Here is a 16,700-nt window from a genome sequence, read left to right on the forward strand (position 1 = left end):
GCCACGGTCAAAGCCAGGTAGTGCCCAAGTGCTAGACCCTCAGCCCCACCATCCCTGCTCAGACGCTTCCTTCCATTCCACAGCTGAAATGGTAGATGACAATGTTCTTCCTGACTGTAGCTTCTGGTAGAGGAGGGATGGGGAGAAAGACCAGGGGTGCCAGACACCTGGGAGAAGGAGAGGAGGAAGAAGGTAGCCAGGACAGGAAGCCACCACAGTGAAGTGTGCCCCACTTCACAAGAACAGGGGCAATGCTGGCCAGCAACCATGCTAATATTGGGCTCAGCCTCCACCGGGGGAAGAAGAAAGCAGTTTAGTCCTAAGATTACACGCCGTGGCCATTGTCGCTGCCTCCACCGTTCCCAGCTTTGTATCACCCTGAATGTTACTGGAGTCCCCAAACCCAGGTACGATTCCTAGCTCTGAAGAGGTCACATAGGGCCTGATCTGTTCCCTTCCCCTACCCAGGGAAAATTGCAGTCAACACAAATACAGTCACTCCCAGGGGACAATCATGCTGAAAGGGCCCTGTGTCTGAGAGGCTGCACATAATACCCAATTATCCCCTGTTTCCCCCGGGGAGAGAGTGGAGAGGTGAGGGCTTTCAAAAGCCAGCATCCCTTCAGGTTCCATTATGGGGAGACTCCCACAGCTGCTTTTCTCCAAACCGCACAGGGGGTCACAGGGGACATGGGCAACAGAGACAGCTCTTTGGGTCTGGGAGAACAGTCTCCCTCCCTGTCTCAGCCCAAGCAGAGAACCCCAGTGTTCTTTCTTAACTATATAGTGGGAGCTCTGCTGCAGATACTCAGCACCCCATACTCCCGCCAGCCCCGCGGGGGCCTTGGTGAGACCCACAGAGAAGTCCGAGCCAGGAGGTCTTGTTCTCATCAAAGACTGCTCTGTCCTCTGTGAGCTTCTCTCTGACCACCGCCCCGGTCCCCAGAGCCACTCAGGTCTCCGCTCAGCAGCCCAGGCTGCCTTTCCCATTTACCAGACTCCATCTGGGGCTGTCCTCCTTGTGGTGCTGTGTCTCTCAGCCACAGTAGCAAAAAGCTCCCTGTCCAGCTTTGCTTCCCCACACTACTAACAGAACTGTGCTCACTGAACAGCCGACGCCAAACGTATTTGGAGAACTGACTAATAGATATGGGGAGATGGGATACTTTCTTGCCTCCAGTGTGAACCTCTGGGTTTTATTTCATATCCTTTTTTTACTGTCAGAAACATTTAAGAATGTACATCATAGCTCATGGAAAACATCTATTCCTACGTTCCACAAGCAGGAGGAGGGAGGATCCCGCAGTATTTGAGAGTGGGGAGTCCTAGTTCTGGCACTTGACACCTGGGTTGCTTTGGGAAAGTAATTGACCCTTTCTCAGCCTTGCCACCTGCTTCCTTTAGGAAGGATGTGCCGGAGGGATGAGGAAGAACTGATGGATGGACTCTGCCTTGAAACTGATACCTGCGTTAAGCAGCATGTTCAATGCAAATCCTGTGCCTGTGTCAAGCTCACAGGCCTGTGCCTGTCAAGCTCACAGGCCTCACAGAGCCCCTCGTCTGGAGTCACCATCTGCAACCAGGAGGCGAGTTGGGCAAAGGTCTGGCAGAGCGTGGACACAATCCAGCTGGGCCTCCTGCCCCCCTGACTCCTAACAGGCCTATGCCTGGACCTCAACGGTCACCAGCCCTGGTCACGACAGACCTCACCACACTCCCTACTGAGGAATGCATTTGCCCAGTCAGAGCCCTGGCTGGTGTGAGATTGCCCTTCTATACCCGGGGATGGAGGATACAGGGGTGGGAGATATGGGGGTGGGGGTGGGGGCACACCTGCACCATTTAAGAAAGTGCTCCAGCCCCAAGGTGAGCCTATGACTGTGCCCCTGCTCTTCAGCCTGGACAGCATAGAAAGACTCTATCTCTGAACAAAAACAAGAACTTCCATGTACTCTTCACATGGTTTTATAGCTATCAACATTTTGCTATTCTTGTTTCATCTATCGTGGCTTTCTTTTTCTTGATAATTTAAAACAAAAGCTAGATGTGTTATTTCTACCTATAAATATCTCAGTAGGTCTAAGACGGCATTTTTCAACATTTTTTATCTCACGGCACACTTGAACCTATAGTTAAACTTCCACACACATTTAAATTATGTTGATCAAACAAAAAAAAAAGAGTAAAAAAAAAGAATGTACTTACTGTACTTTGAACATCTTTTGAAAATAATTTAATGATCTTTAAAATTTTTCACAGCATGCTGGTTAAAAATCACTGCTGTTAAGAGAAACACTTTCTTTCTTAACATAACCACAATACCAATATTTTACCTAGTAAAATTAACAATAATTCCTTAATTATCTGATAAGTAGTCAATATTTGATTGGGATGTCTCTTGAAAGGGACTGACCTTGTAAACCAAGTGTCGCTTTGCCTGTCTTCCAATCTCGCTACAGCTATGGGGTGTTCAAATGGCCAGAGCCCACGCCACCATTTTGTGACCATGAGCTAACTTGGACTGTGGAAGCCACCTCACTAGGGAAGCTAAGGTAGAAAGATGGGAGAAGCTGGGCGCCTGACAAGCGTGGAGCGGTCACACTAACACCAGAGTGCCTAACTCTGGACTTCTTTGTTGCTCAGTCTTGCTTTTTTCTTTCAATAAAATTGATGGATTTTGGGGGAGCAATTTTAGGTTTATAGAAAAATAAGTGGAATTACAGAGTTCCCAAATCCCCCATCCCCACAGTTTCCCCGAGTATTAACATGATGCTTCAGTATATTAGTGAATTTGTTACAGTTGATGAGCTAGTATTGATGCACCACTATTAACTGAAGTTTGCCTTAGAGTTCATTCTTTGCACGCAGATTCTATTGGTTTTGACAAAGACACAAGGACTTTTTTTTGAGACTGAGTCTCACTATGTTGCCATGGCGTCACAGCTCACAGCAACCTCCAACTCTTGCTGTGAGCTTAAGGGATTCTCTTGCCTCACCCTCCCAAGGACTACAGGTGCCCACCACTATGCCTGGCTATTTATTGTTGTTGTTGTTGTTGCAGTTGTCATTGTCGTTTTAGCTGGCTCGGACCAGATTTGAACTGGGCAACCTCAGCATATGTGGCCAGCACCCTACCCACTGAGCTACAGGCGCCCTCCACAACACCTGGCTATTTTTTGTTGTTGTTGTTGCAGTTGTCATTGTTGTTTAGCTGGCCTGGGCCGGTTTCGAACCTTGCAGCCTCCGTGTATGTGGCTGGCGCCATAACCACTGTGTTACAGGTGCCGAGCCACACAATGACTTTTGTATAGAATAGTTTCACTGCCCTAAAAGTCTTCTGTGCTCCAACGTTCATTCCTACCACCCCTACTCCAACTCTGGGCAACCATTGATCTTTTTACCCTCTCCATAATTTTTCCTTTTCCATAATGTCATGTAATTGGAGTCACACAGCAGGTAGCCTTTTCAGATCAACTTCTTTCACTTAGCGCTCTGCACCAAGCTTCCTCCATGCCTTTTTGTAGCTTGATAACTCATTTCTTTTTACAGCTGAATTACATTCCATTGTCTGAATGTCCCACAGTTTGTTTACCCATTCACCTATTGAAAGACATCTTGGTTGCATCCAAGTTCTGGCAATTATGAATAAAGCTGCTATAAACATTTATGTGTAGGTTTTTGTGTGGACATAAGTTTTCAACTCATTTGGGTAAATACCAAGGAGAGCTATTGCTGGATTGTATGATAAGAGTATGTTTAGTTCTGTGAGAAGCTGCCAAACTGTTTTCCAAAGTGGCTGTACCATTTTTTTTTTTTTTTGATGTGAGAGAAAATTCCTCTCTTTTTTCTTTCTTTCTTTTTTATCCATTGTAATTTGGATTTCTGTTAGTAGCAGCTGAATGTTATTCCTATGTGACATGGAGGGAAGGTGCTGATTAACTGGACAAAAATCTTCTACCAAAAAGTCAGGAGTAAAGGCTCATCTAGTCATGCCTTATTACCCACTGACATTTCTGCTTTTTCATGAGAAGGTCAGGAGAGATTGTCAAATGTGTGACAAATCTATGGCTCTCTCCTACTCTATTCTATTAGCATTATCAGTACAAAAAAGATTTTGTATTCTAGCTCTTTATTAGCATTGGCAAGACAAAAAACATTTGGCCTGTCTTGTTATTTATGTCTTGTTAAGAAGTCTCCAAGTGATTACTTCTTAAGTGCTTATAAAAACATTTGTTAATAATTCATCCCACCTGCCTTTTGGCATTTCTCTGGTCTTCATAATTTCTCCAATATTAAGAAAAGTGGTTTGATAGTTGAGTCTACAAATCCTTTGCTAGTTGGAATTCTGAACTGCTGAAGTGAGCAAATAGTCCTCACTATCATTATCCAGTAATCAGAAGCATTTTAGCAACTTGATTTGGCTTCATGCTGAGCAATAGATGTGCTTTGGGGGAAACTATATATACATCACATTGTTATAAATTAATTCTTATTTTAAATGAACTGGGAAAGCTCATCACAGAAGAGGATAATTCAGTCAATCCTTCTATAAAGAAAATAATTCCATTATACGAATAATCACCCTCTGATTTAGTTTTCTGAAATGTTCAGATATTGAAGGTTTTAGTTTTTGTTACATATGGAGATTATAGTTGAACATTTGGTTATATTTAATTCCTTTTTTCTTCTTTAACATCATCAACATCATTGTCTTTAATGTTGTTTGTTGTCATCATTGGGAAAGTCATTAGCTTTTAGAAATGTAAGAAAATAACTGCATTACTAAAGGTTGTTCTGTCCACTTATAAACAGGTCTTGATCTGTGCTAAGGAATCCATAGCTTCTTAGTATCAACCTTTAGTGGCATTGGATAATTAACTGGTTATTACCTTGGACAAAACACCAATTGCATAAACTTTCTAGATCTCAGTTTATTCATCTGTAAAATGAGAATAATGACAACACATTATTCACAGGGCTTATTTGAGGATCAAATGAGATTACACAATAGCATCTACTACATGTTACGTGCTCAATTAATGTCAGTTATTGTAATTGCTATTAGTAGTGGTGTTGTCATTGAAGAGTAGGACTAGACAGGCCCTCCCCTTAAAAAATAACTATGACTGTTTCACACCCAGTAGAATGTCTACTATCCAAAACAAACAAACAGACAAACCAAGTGTTCGCAAGGATGTGGAGAAATTGGAACACTTGTACACTGTTATGGAAATGCAAAATGATGCAGCCGTTATGGAATACAGTCTGGTGGTTCCTCAAAAAAATAGAATTACCATAAAACCTGGAAGTTACACTTCTGGGTATATGCAAAAGAATTGAAGGCAGGTTGCAAAAGAGATATTTGTATATCTATGTTTATAACATTATTTGCAATAGCCGAAAGGAGGAAGCAACCCAAATGTCCATTGATACACAAATGGATACACAAAAACGTGGTCTTTACATACAATGAAATATTATTTGGGCTTAAAAAAGAAATTCTGACATTGATGACTTTATGCTGCTAAGTGAAATAACCCAGTCATAAAAGGGCAAATACTCTCTGATTTCACTTATATGAAGCACCTAGAGTAGCCAAAATTATAGAAAAAAAAAATTAGAGCATGGTTGCCAGGAGCTGAGGGCAGAGTGGAATGAAGAATTATGGTTTAATTGGTACAAAGTTTGAGTTTTGCAAGAGTTCTGTGGATAGATAGTGGTGATGGTGGCATAACAATGTGAATATACTTAATGCTGGGCAGCGTCCGAATCTCAGTGGGTAGGGTGTCGGCCACATACACCAAGGCTGGTGGGTTCAAACCCAGCCTGGGCCAGCTAAACAACAATGACAATTGCAACAAAAAAATAGCCGAGCGTTGTGGTGGGTGCCTCTAGTCCCAGCTACTACCCTGTTTCCCCAAAAATAAGACAGTGTCTTATTTTAAGGTGTGCTTCCAAAGATGCGCTAGGTCTTATTTTCAGGGGACGTCTTATCTTTCCTGTAAGCAGGTCTTATTTTCAGAGGATGTCTTATTTTCGGGAAAACAGGGTAGGGAGGCTGAGGCAAGGGAATCACTTAAGCCCAAGAGTTTGAGGTTGCTGTGAGCTGTGACACCATGGCACTCTACCAGAGGACATAGTGAGATTCTCTCTCTCTCTCAAAAATATATATATATATATAAATAAATAAATAAAAAAAAATACTGAATGCCAAACTTAAATGTATGGTAAATATACCCTTAAAATGGTTCTGATGGTACCATATTTGGCTAGCACTACCATGTATAATGCACATTCATGTTTTTGGCCCAAATGTTCAAGAAAAAAAGATTTTGTTTTAATTCAAATCTTTATTTGTTTATATTTTGGTACTTATTTTTTATATTATAAAGAAATTTTAGCTTTTATATATGATACAAGGAATTTTGTGTAACAAATACAGTAGAACCTCCATAGGACCACTTCTCTACATTGACCTAATTTTCACAGACCTGACAAGTACCACATGTACTCAATGGTAGTTCCTTATGTTGACCACCTCTTTATGTTGACCAGTTTGTTATAGTCCCTTGGGTGATCACCTTACAGAGGTTCTACTGTAATTACAAAACACAAGATCAGACACAAGGTACCAGGAATTTTATGGACCAGTACAAATTTGAAATGCTTACACATCACGAAAGGTCAAGAGCTCTTCATCACTGTCAATGTCAGAAGTATCATTTTCTTCAATTTCTACATTACTGGTGTCTTCTGAAGGGTCACTTTTCTCATCTTGGTGAATTTCATGATCCTCAGTTCCATCTGCAGCATTGCTGATGCTACATTTTTAAAATGATTTCACAACCACTTCCTTCTTGACACCTTTCTAAGATCCTAGTATCCAATCACAAACCTGAGCGATACTTTCTTCATTTGACCTGTAGGTGTTAAACCATTACCAGCTAACTGGTAACCTAACCAGTTAATAACTAACTATATACACATTGTCTACTCTTTCTTCATAAGGGCTTTAAAGGGCTTGTTTACTGACCCATCAAGAGGTTGCAATTGGCTGGTTAGCCCACAAGGTATCACAGCAAATTAACTTAGGAATTTGCTGTGGAATATGGAATACTTACCATATTCCAGGGTATTATTTTGCATATGGGTATCATTATTGCTTTCTAGAGTTATACTTTTAATGTATAAGCATAAATAAAAGAATTAAAAGCATATAGATAATGAAATTATTACTCCCCAAGTTTAAGGTTTAACTTTTAAAAAGTTAAACTTTTCCTCAAAAATTTAGGCAAAACAATGCATATCATTCATGGAAAAATATGGTAAATTTTATATTATGTATATTTTACCATAATATTTTTAAATTAAAAAAATGTAAGTAACTACAATTCCATGATTAGAAGTTTTCTATACCTAGAAAATGGTAACCTACCAGGTGGAATAAGAAAGTTGCGAATGGAGAAGTAACAGTGTGGATAACCTGGAATGCGCTTTCATGGAACTAAATGCCTGTCATAGCTCACAGGTGGGCCGCTCAGAACATGTGTGCATTTCACAAGGATCCCGCCAACTGATTCCATGGCTAAATGGCTTCCCAGCATCAGTTAAGACCTATGTCTGGATGACCACAGCTTCCAGAGATAGGCCTTGCCCAAGAAGGTGGTACTCAAAGATTACAACTCAAGTGATAGCAGAAGAGTTCACTGGTACTTGCTCAGTAATTAAATTACAAGGTGATTATTAGTCTGCTCAGGCAAAAAGATACATCTGAGTACTTTAAGTAGCCAAACAATAAAACTCCTCCCAGAAAAAAAAAAAGGCAACCTGTAACTAAATTAATATCGCTTTCTACCAATCATAGATGCCCTCTAGTGACTGTAAGGTTGCCATGGCAACCTGCCCACTGAAAGGGTATCTTAGTCCTCTTTGTGCTGCTATGACAGAGTACCTGAGACTGGGTAATTTATAAGGAACAAAGATGTAGTTCTTACATTTCAGTGGGCTGGTAAGTCTGAGTACAGGGGTCTGCATCTGGCAAGGGCCTTCTTGCTTCATCCTTCCATGGTGGGAGGTGGAAGGATAGGAACGTGTGAGCAAGAGATGGAATTCATAGCCTAAAGCCCTTTCATAATCAGTAATTAATCCATTCGGGAGGGTGAGACCTCAGGACCTACATACATCCCACTGGGCACTACTTCCCAACACTGTTGCACTGGATATTCAGTTTCCATGACATGCTTTTTAGGACAGAAAAAAGAATGTGTTGGATCAATGCATTAGGACACATTCAAACTATAGTATAAGGTATATTTGATAAGGCCTGAAATATACGAATATAGAAGAAAGGGAATGTTTCATATCTTAGCTCCATGTCAGACCAACATTTTTTTCTAGAGGGGGGACAGGTGAACTCTCTCTAGCCAGCTTCCCTCTCTCTCCTGTGGCCCTGTCTAAGGTCCCAGGCTGGCTGACCACCTCTGCCAGGACTCTATCAGAAGAATAGTAACCTAGCATTCCCCCCACACTGCTTTCTTTCCCTGGGATGGTCTCTCATCCCATGTCAGCCAAAAGGCATCTTCCCTTGTTTTCCTGAAAACCTCCCTTGCCACCACCTCCAAGAAAGAATCCCTGACTAATTGGCAATTCAGTGATCTCCAGTAGAGAATGGAGAAGACCATGTTCCATTCACTCACTTAGCTCTGCACAGAACAAACTACAGGGCTTCACACACCCTCTATTCAAACACTAAACTTGATGAAAATCAGCCAACTCCTGTGAAGGTGAGAATGGGGAGTAATGCACTGAAACACACTCAAGCCGTGGACATGTTCCAGAAGAGGTGAGGCTAAAGCAAAATTTTATAAATCAGATCTGACTTTGTATGTACCAGATGAGCTGTTATTTAAAGAAACTATAGTTACTCCTTTTGTAAAAGGGATAAAACCATCTTGCAGTCTTTTGTTTATGTAAACTCCTATTTTCATATACTGGTAGATACATCTTAGATTTTAAAAAGCTGTCTCAAGTCTTTCCTGGGAAGAGTGAAATATAAACAAATCTGATAATCAATACTGTCAAAACAGAAAAAGAGTTTGGGGGGAATATGTCTGCCCATGAATGAGAGAGGGATAGATTGTCAGCTCCTAGAGAACTAAGAGGAAAGCTCCTCATTCCCCAAGTTCTGCTGACCCCCAGAGGCCATGCTGAAGGTGAGGATGAGGACCACTGGCACTGGGGTTCAGGCCAGGATGAATCCCACAATCTGGGCCACACTCCAATGTCTGGCTGAATTATTACTTAAACCCCAAATCTAAGTTCACCTCCCCTTGGTCATAGAATAAAGTTCAGACTGGTCAGATTTTTGTTCCTTGGTCCCACAAAGCCTATATCCGATGTAGTAGCAAAAATAATAACAATTGTAAAATAAAACCTACCTTACTACGAGCTCTTACTAGAAGCTAAGATTTTATGTACATTATCTCCTTTAATCCTCATAACAATTTACTGAGATATGTTTTATTATAACCTCACTTTATGGAGGAAATGAAAGCTTAGAGTGATCAAATTGTTCAAGGCCATGTGGTTATAAAAGTCATGAAGGCAAGATTCAAATCTGGTCTGTCTGCCTCCTGGGTCCAACCTTGAACAGCCGCACATTATTAACTTTCTGGACTTCTAGCCTCCTCCTCTTTGCTGAGCTCCTCTTGCCTGTCAATTCCTGTTCCAAACTTTTGCTCCACTACCACTGGGGGAGCCCCCTACCCAGCATGTCCCCTCCAAGCCTGGCTCAGGCCCCACACCTCCCTCAGATCTATTCCTGCTGCTCTAGTTTTTAAAGGGCTGCTTTTCCCCTGAATGATCACTCTGTATTATACGTCTGGCAAATTTGGGGTTTTAATCTTAAACTGCCATTTCTGTTTAAAATATGTCTGTCTTCCAAAGTAAACTGTGAGGTTCATAAACCTAGTTGAATGTGTGCGCCCCATTCATGATACTTAAAGCAGAGCAAATGCATTATCATACTTAATAAATACTAGGGTTAAAAAAGGTCTTTTAAATGATTTTTTAGGCTCCGCACCTGTAGCACAGTGGTTACAGTGTCAGCCATATACACTGATGCCAGCGGGTTCAAACCCAGCTCAGGCCCCCTAAACAACAGTGAGAACTACAACAAAAAATAGCCGGGCATTGTGGCAGGTGCCTGCAATCCCAGCTACTTTGGAGGCTGAGGCAAGAGAATCTCTTGAGCCCAAGAGTTGGAGGTTGCTGGGAGCTGTGATAATACAGCACTCTACTGAGGGTGACAAAATGAGTCTCTGTCTCAAAAAAAAAAAAAAAAAAAAAAGATTTTCAAATGGTGTTTATGAAGACTTTTTAATATCACTGGAATAATGTGCATTTAATTTTATTACATGACTAAGTCAAAATGCAAAAGTGCATAAGCAATGAGATCTCAACTATTATAATTACACACGACAAATCGCCTGCTTAAAATATAAAACAATAAAAAATACAAAGATAATAAGTTCAGAAGTCATGAAACTTCACTCAGATTTAGCTGATTGCATCTTCACTATTTCCTGTGGTTTTATTACTAACAAATTAGGGAATGTGACAGACACTCAAAACCCAGAGTTTGGAAAGTGGGCCCCAAGTACACATGTCCCAAAATGAGGCACTGGGGGGCCCAAAGAAAACGTCATGGTATTTATGGATATTCACCTTCGTGTTAAACATAAGCAGAAAGTAATCTTCCCTAAGAGCAGAAGGACTTTTGAATCAATAATTTGTGAAATATTTTAAATTATTTAAAAATATTTATTTCATCTTTAGACCATCATTTAAAATGTCTTTTTTTTGGAGCAAATATTAAACAGATAAACAAATAATAAATGGATAAACATCTATTAAAAATGTCAGATTAAAACTTTTTTTTTGGGTGGCCCCTGTGGCTCAAGGAGTAGGGTGCCAGTCCCATATGCCAGAGGTGGTGGGTTCAAACCGAGCCCTGGCCAAAAACCAAAAAAACAAAAAAAACAACAACTTTTTTTAACTAATGAGATAAATGAACAAAGATCACTATTCTATGGCATAGAATCATTTGAGGCATCAGATATACACACATCTCTGAAGCCTCAGTTTAAAAGAAAAAAAATCACCTTATTAGAAATGCAGCAGCGAGGACGAAAGATGTTTCCAATGTTTCTGGTGCTGTACTTGCTGGGGGACTTAGAGAATGTGGACCATGGTGTTTCAAGATGAAAGGTCTGGTCAACCTTGCTGGTTCCGATGGACCACCACCTACCTGTGTGCCCCGGGGTAAGTCACTTCACCCTATCCTCAATTTCTTTCATTGTCAAAGTTGTTGTGTCAAGGAAATGAGACAAAGAACAAAAGGTACGTCCCTTTTTGCTGGCATATAGTAATTGCTCAAGTAATATATTAGCTATTATTCTTTGGAAAGGGATTTAGAGGCTGTGGCAGGTTCAAGGCCAAAACATTTTGCAGATATTTCAGAATAAGATCTTAGGAGGCAGATATGATAAACTGGTTGAAGAGGGAGACATGTGGGATAGGAACAGGAAGGGTGTCGTCGGGAGGGGGAGATTCCCAGCTAGAGGGACCACAGTGAGTCCTCTTTCTGCCTTTCCCCTCTTTCAGGCTGTTTCAAATCTAGATCTTTAGATTACAAAGCTCAGAATTTACTCAACCTAACACAAATTAAAGGGGATTACTCTAAGGATCCAGAGGTATCAAGAATCAAGAGGTGCAGTAGAATGACTAGTGACTAAGAACTGGAAATTAGGAGCTGAGGCTACTCTAAACATCTCTCCCTCCTCTCCTCTCCCCACCCCTTCCTCTGCTTACTTATCTCACACCTGGCCCACCTTGGCCACAAACCTCCACCTGATGAGCCACCACCAATGAGCAGAAGTTTCTTCACCTCCTCCTTCAGAGTTTTCCAAGAGGAAATCTGATTGGCTGAGTTCATCTGATGGAGCCAGGGACCCTTAAGTCCACCTAGCAAGTGGTCCTTTGGATCAGGCATATGCCTCACATCCATTTAGCCTGTGGACCCTCCCAGGGTGGGAGCGATTTGGTTTTTCTAGAGTGTGGCCTGGAAAACAAAAATCCTGTCTCTTCATCATGGACAAAGCTGTGGTGCTCCTGCCACTGACCCCTGAGGTCTGACCTTGAACTCTGAGGGACTCGAGGAATATCTGATGACTTGGGAGCTTCATTTAATTGTCCTTGAATCTTGCAAGAGGAGATCAGAAGTTTTATGATCCCTCTGGACTCAGGGGGATCATAATACTGAAATTAAACAGCTTAAAATTCATCCTTTTGGCTACTTTACAGTTTCTTTTACTGGTGAGTCTGAAGGGAGAACTTCAGATTTGAAAATAATCTTAGAGATCATGGACTCCAGTCTTCTTATTTTACAGGTGTGGCAACTGAGGCCCAGACAGAGGAAATGTGACACAGCAGAACAGGGCAAGAAAGTCCTTTCACAAGCTTGTTCCTCATGGGAAAGTGTGCTCCTAGGAAATATTTGCTGCTTATTTCTTATTTCACTTTTTCTTTTCTCAAGTTTATTATTCTCTCTTCATGTCCCTTTCTCCACCACCAGCTTCAACCTTAGGGTATCATTTCGCATCTGCCTTTCGGGCATTGGTCTTGGGGGTGGTGTAGTGGAAGCTGAGAAGAGGCATGGGTGAAATTCGACCTGGTTCTATCAAGCCTTTATCTCTCCAGGACAACACCACAGTAACAGAGCGTAGACACTAGACTGGCGACTTCCTTCCTCCTGCAGGGTCAGTGACTGCCCAGCTGCACCACAAAGCCACTCTCTGGCTTTCACTGAAGGTCACTACTTCTGCAATGCCTCCAAGCCAGTGCTACAAAACAGAGATTTGGGCCACTGCTGACCTCCTCCCAGTGAGAAGTTCCAAGTAGAGGTAGCCCCACGTGCCTTCCTGAAGTCTTCTCTGACCATTGCAGCCTCTGAGCATCTCTTAGCTTATTTAACCATCACCCTCACACAGTGGGCACTTTATTTTCCTGTTACCTTCTGGGGGTCAGCCTGATCTCGGCCCACACACTCTGTTTAGTCTCCCACCAGGCCTTCAGCAAGTGTGTGGCCTAGAAAGGTTATGGGGGCAGGTGGAGAGAAGGCATGGGAAGAAAGCAGAAATATTACTTTTTGCTAGTGTCTTAGGCAGTGTGGCTTAGGAGAAGCAACTGCTTACAACAAAGAAATATTTTGACTTTTCTTTTCTAAGCTATGTGGTAACAAATCAGACAGAGGCAACTCCTGGCCACTCAAAATCTGCCACAATGAAACCAATACCAGTGTCATTACACTGTCTCACCCCCACTCCGCATCCCCCCTCCGCCAACCACCACCATCATCACGAATCTCTAGTTCATTAACTCTGTACCCAGAAGCTCTTCTGACCAAAGCCTAAAAGGTTGGGCATGAGATCAATTACAGAGCAGAGAAGGAAGGGAAGGTGAGGGGTGCAGGTGGGTGGCCAGGTAAACTTCACGCCTCCCACCTTGGGAGCTTTGGTCTGAGAGGTCCACAGAGCCTTCCTCTCAAAAAGCCCCATTACACCAAGAGGCCTCTCAGAGAGCTATCAATAAGAAGACGAAAATGTCGGAGTCAGAGAAGAGAATGGCAAGAATACCTTACATGTTAATGAACATTTATTAGACTGGAGGGGAAGCAGACAGCCAGGCTGTGAGGGTGGGGAGAATAGGAAGGAAGTTTCAATGGGCACGGAGCAGCAATATGGGGCCTAGGGAAGGGCCTAGGGAAGGGCCCAGAGAAGGCAGTATTGAGGGGGGTGACACACTGTGGAAATCCTTGGGTGGCAGGGTAGGGAGCGGCAGCTGAGGAAGGTAAAGAGCGCTGGGCCAGTAGGATTGAAGACTAGAACTGGGCCAAGGCTCCTTGATGACAAGCCTAACTTAGTCCACACATTAAGATGAATCACCCTCAAGAATCTTTCCTGCATCACCAGCTCGACTGGTGTGAGAAAGAAAATTCCAGGATTACTCTCATGAGATAGAAAGACGTGGGACAAGAAAGGGAATCAAAGTTGAGCCCTTTTCACGTGGCACAGGCAGTTTAAATATGTTATCACCATTGTTTCTCACAAGAGCAAGAACAGCTATTGAGTAAGCCACCCAAGGTCACCCTGTTTGGAGGTTAATAAGCTGTGCAAGGTCACAGAGTCAGGAAATATCATGCCTGGGACTTCAGAACCTGTTGTCCCCACTGCTCTCACACTCCAGGCAGATGCCCCAAACGAGGTGCGTGCTCTCCACAGATGTTTCATTCTGTACATTGCTCAGCCTCTCCTCACCTGGGAGGGTGTAATTTAAAGCAAAAGCAAAGCCAAGAACCAGACAGCTTTACTCTTGTTTCCTTTGCAGGTGGTGTGCCCACCACATAATGTGCAAAACCAACATTGACAATAAGGTAAGTGAGAATTTGCTGAATGAGTAGACTTTAGTACTATTAATATTTCGTAAACCCAAGAAATTGTCCAGATGTTAAAGCATAAAAATAACTCACTGCTGAGCCAATGAGGCATAAATGCTAAAAGGGACAAACCAGTGGGAAGAGTCAGTTGTGCTTAAACATGTTCCTTTTGAAGGGGGGTGGGCGCCCAGACAACTAGCTTCTGGTACCCATTCTGCTTCTTACCAACCCATGGCTGTGGATAAGTTGCTTAGTCTCTGGACTTGCTGCCTCTCTCTAGAAGAGCAGGGATGACACAAGAATCAAACTAGTTGCTCTACAGGATGTGAGTGTATATGCTGCTTTGCTTTCCTTCTATGACTTGGCCCATCCCTGCAGTGTCTTAAACCTAAAAGACAAGCTCTCTACCCAAAACAAAATTCTATCCATCCTTTAAGGCCCACAGGCATCCCCACTTCTGCAAAGCCATCCCAGGCTCCATCTGTCCTCTATACTCACCCTCCAGCCACCTCGCTTTCCTTTACTGGCCTCATCCTCCAATTTGTCCCCTTCTGCTCTACCAAATGGTTGGGACCTTTTAAATTAGCTTTTTTCTCTTCCATCTGGGGGGCTCTGTACCCTGTAGCCATAATCAGATGCTTATCCCTTCCTTTGCCTTGGTCAAAAATCTTTGCTCAATGACCACTTCCTCTTCCTCCAGGTCTTCCTGACCCTCTCTCACTCCAGCCTATTTGGCTGCTCCTAGTTGGAGGAGATGGGTGGTCCATAGCACCTTGGGCTCATCCCTATGTTAAGTATTGACTCCCCCCACCCCCCACACAGCTCTTTTATTGACTGTGCTCCCTATATTAGACTGAGCTCCTTGAGGGCACAGATAGGTTTTACCTGTCTTGGTATTCTCAGATGTGCCTGATCTGTGGAAAGGGCTTATCAAATGTTAAATGAATTAATAAATGGATTTCTACAGCAGTTATATAGTGTCATACAGTTCCGACAATAAATTTCTAACCCCCTTGCTTTGTGGGGCATATAGCATTTTCTACAGTATTTCTCCTGGATGCCTCTTTGTGCCAAGTTCAGTTTTACCAAAACATTGGTGATCTGGTTAAGTGATTACTGAATTATCCACTGCATTGAATTCTCCCAGCTACTACATCCCAGCCCTTAGCTTGGCCAAAGAAAAATTAATTGGTTGCAAAGTGCATATCTAATTACACCATCCCGCCCCTGCCACAGAGATGCTCAAATGTTAATTATAACATATGCATCTCAATCAGCGAGCATGGCATTTAATGCAGCATTAATTACCGCCACTTGGGCCCCCCAGTACATACACAAAGCTCCCTTTTATCTGCCATTAGGACAGATTTTTGCACTTTAAGCAAGGAAGCCTTTCTGACTCAAAACCCAAACATTTTCTGTTAGCTTGGACTGCGCCTAAGCCCGCAGTTCTCCCACCTCAGAAGTCCCCAACCCCAAGCTGGGCCAGCACCGCGGAGTCGTTGGGGGCAGGGTTTTGGCGTCTGCTGCTCAAGCTGCACCCGCAGCTTCCCCGGGCCAACCCGCTCTCCTGGGCCCGCCATCCTGAGAAAGAAAGGCGAACTACACTACCCAGCAGGCCTCACGTCTCGCTCTTTCCTTTCAAGTCTTTGCACGTGGCCGGAGGGGAAGGCGGGGCCTGGACGTCACTCTCCAACATTCTCTTTCCCTGTGTCAGATCCGCGAACATTTTTTTTCCTTGCTATACTCCCTCCCCTCTACCCGCCCCTCCCTCCCTCTTTCCCTTCCCTCCCTCCCTCCCCTCTCTGCTGGGTCTCTGCACTGGGGCGCCCGGTCCGATCTGCAGCTGGGACGTGCCGAACTCCAGGCAGGAGTCGGCTCTCCGGAGCCTGGTCCCTCCCTTCCCCTTCCCTGTCCCCTTCCCCCACCCCCGACTCGGGATTCGCGCGGCGGCCCGAAGAACCCCAAGGTGAGCATCTCCTCGTCCGTCCTCCTCTTTTAGTCACCCCAGCTTAGCGATCGATTCGAAGACTTGGGAGGAGGGCTGCGTGACATGCGCCTGCTTGTAGATAAATCCGAGAAAACCACCCCAAACAATTAGCCCCCTTCCTCCTCCCTGCGCCTCTGCCAGTGGGGTGTCCGCACCCATCCACCGCCCCTCCTCCCCCTCTGTGGGGGACTGCACTCCACAATCTAGCCCCCTTCC

At 43.5% G+C, this 16,700-nt stretch overlaps 1 protein-coding gene across 5 annotated transcripts in view; it reads left to right on the forward strand.

Annotated features, from left to right (window-relative positions):
• Positions 1 to 16,267: 16,267 nt before the first annotated feature.
• Positions 16,268 to 16,700, forward strand: part of CTIF (cap binding complex dependent translation initiation factor) — a 313,526-nt gene continuing 313,093 nt past the window's right edge. For all 5 annotated transcript variants that reach the window (XM_053571551.1, XM_053571550.1, XM_053571555.1 and 2 more), the window contains exon 1: positions 16,268 to 16,463. The gene's annotated coding sequence lies outside the window, so the exon portion shown is untranslated. The remainder of the gene's footprint in view (positions 16,464 to 16,700) is intronic.

The sequence above is a fragment of the Nycticebus coucang genome, chromosome 19 (genome assembly GCF_027406575.1).
Source record: "Nycticebus coucang isolate mNycCou1 chromosome 19, mNycCou1.pri, whole genome shotgun sequence".
In the NCBI taxonomy this organism is placed as follows: domain Eukaryota; kingdom Metazoa; phylum Chordata; class Mammalia; order Primates; family Lorisidae; genus Nycticebus; species Nycticebus coucang.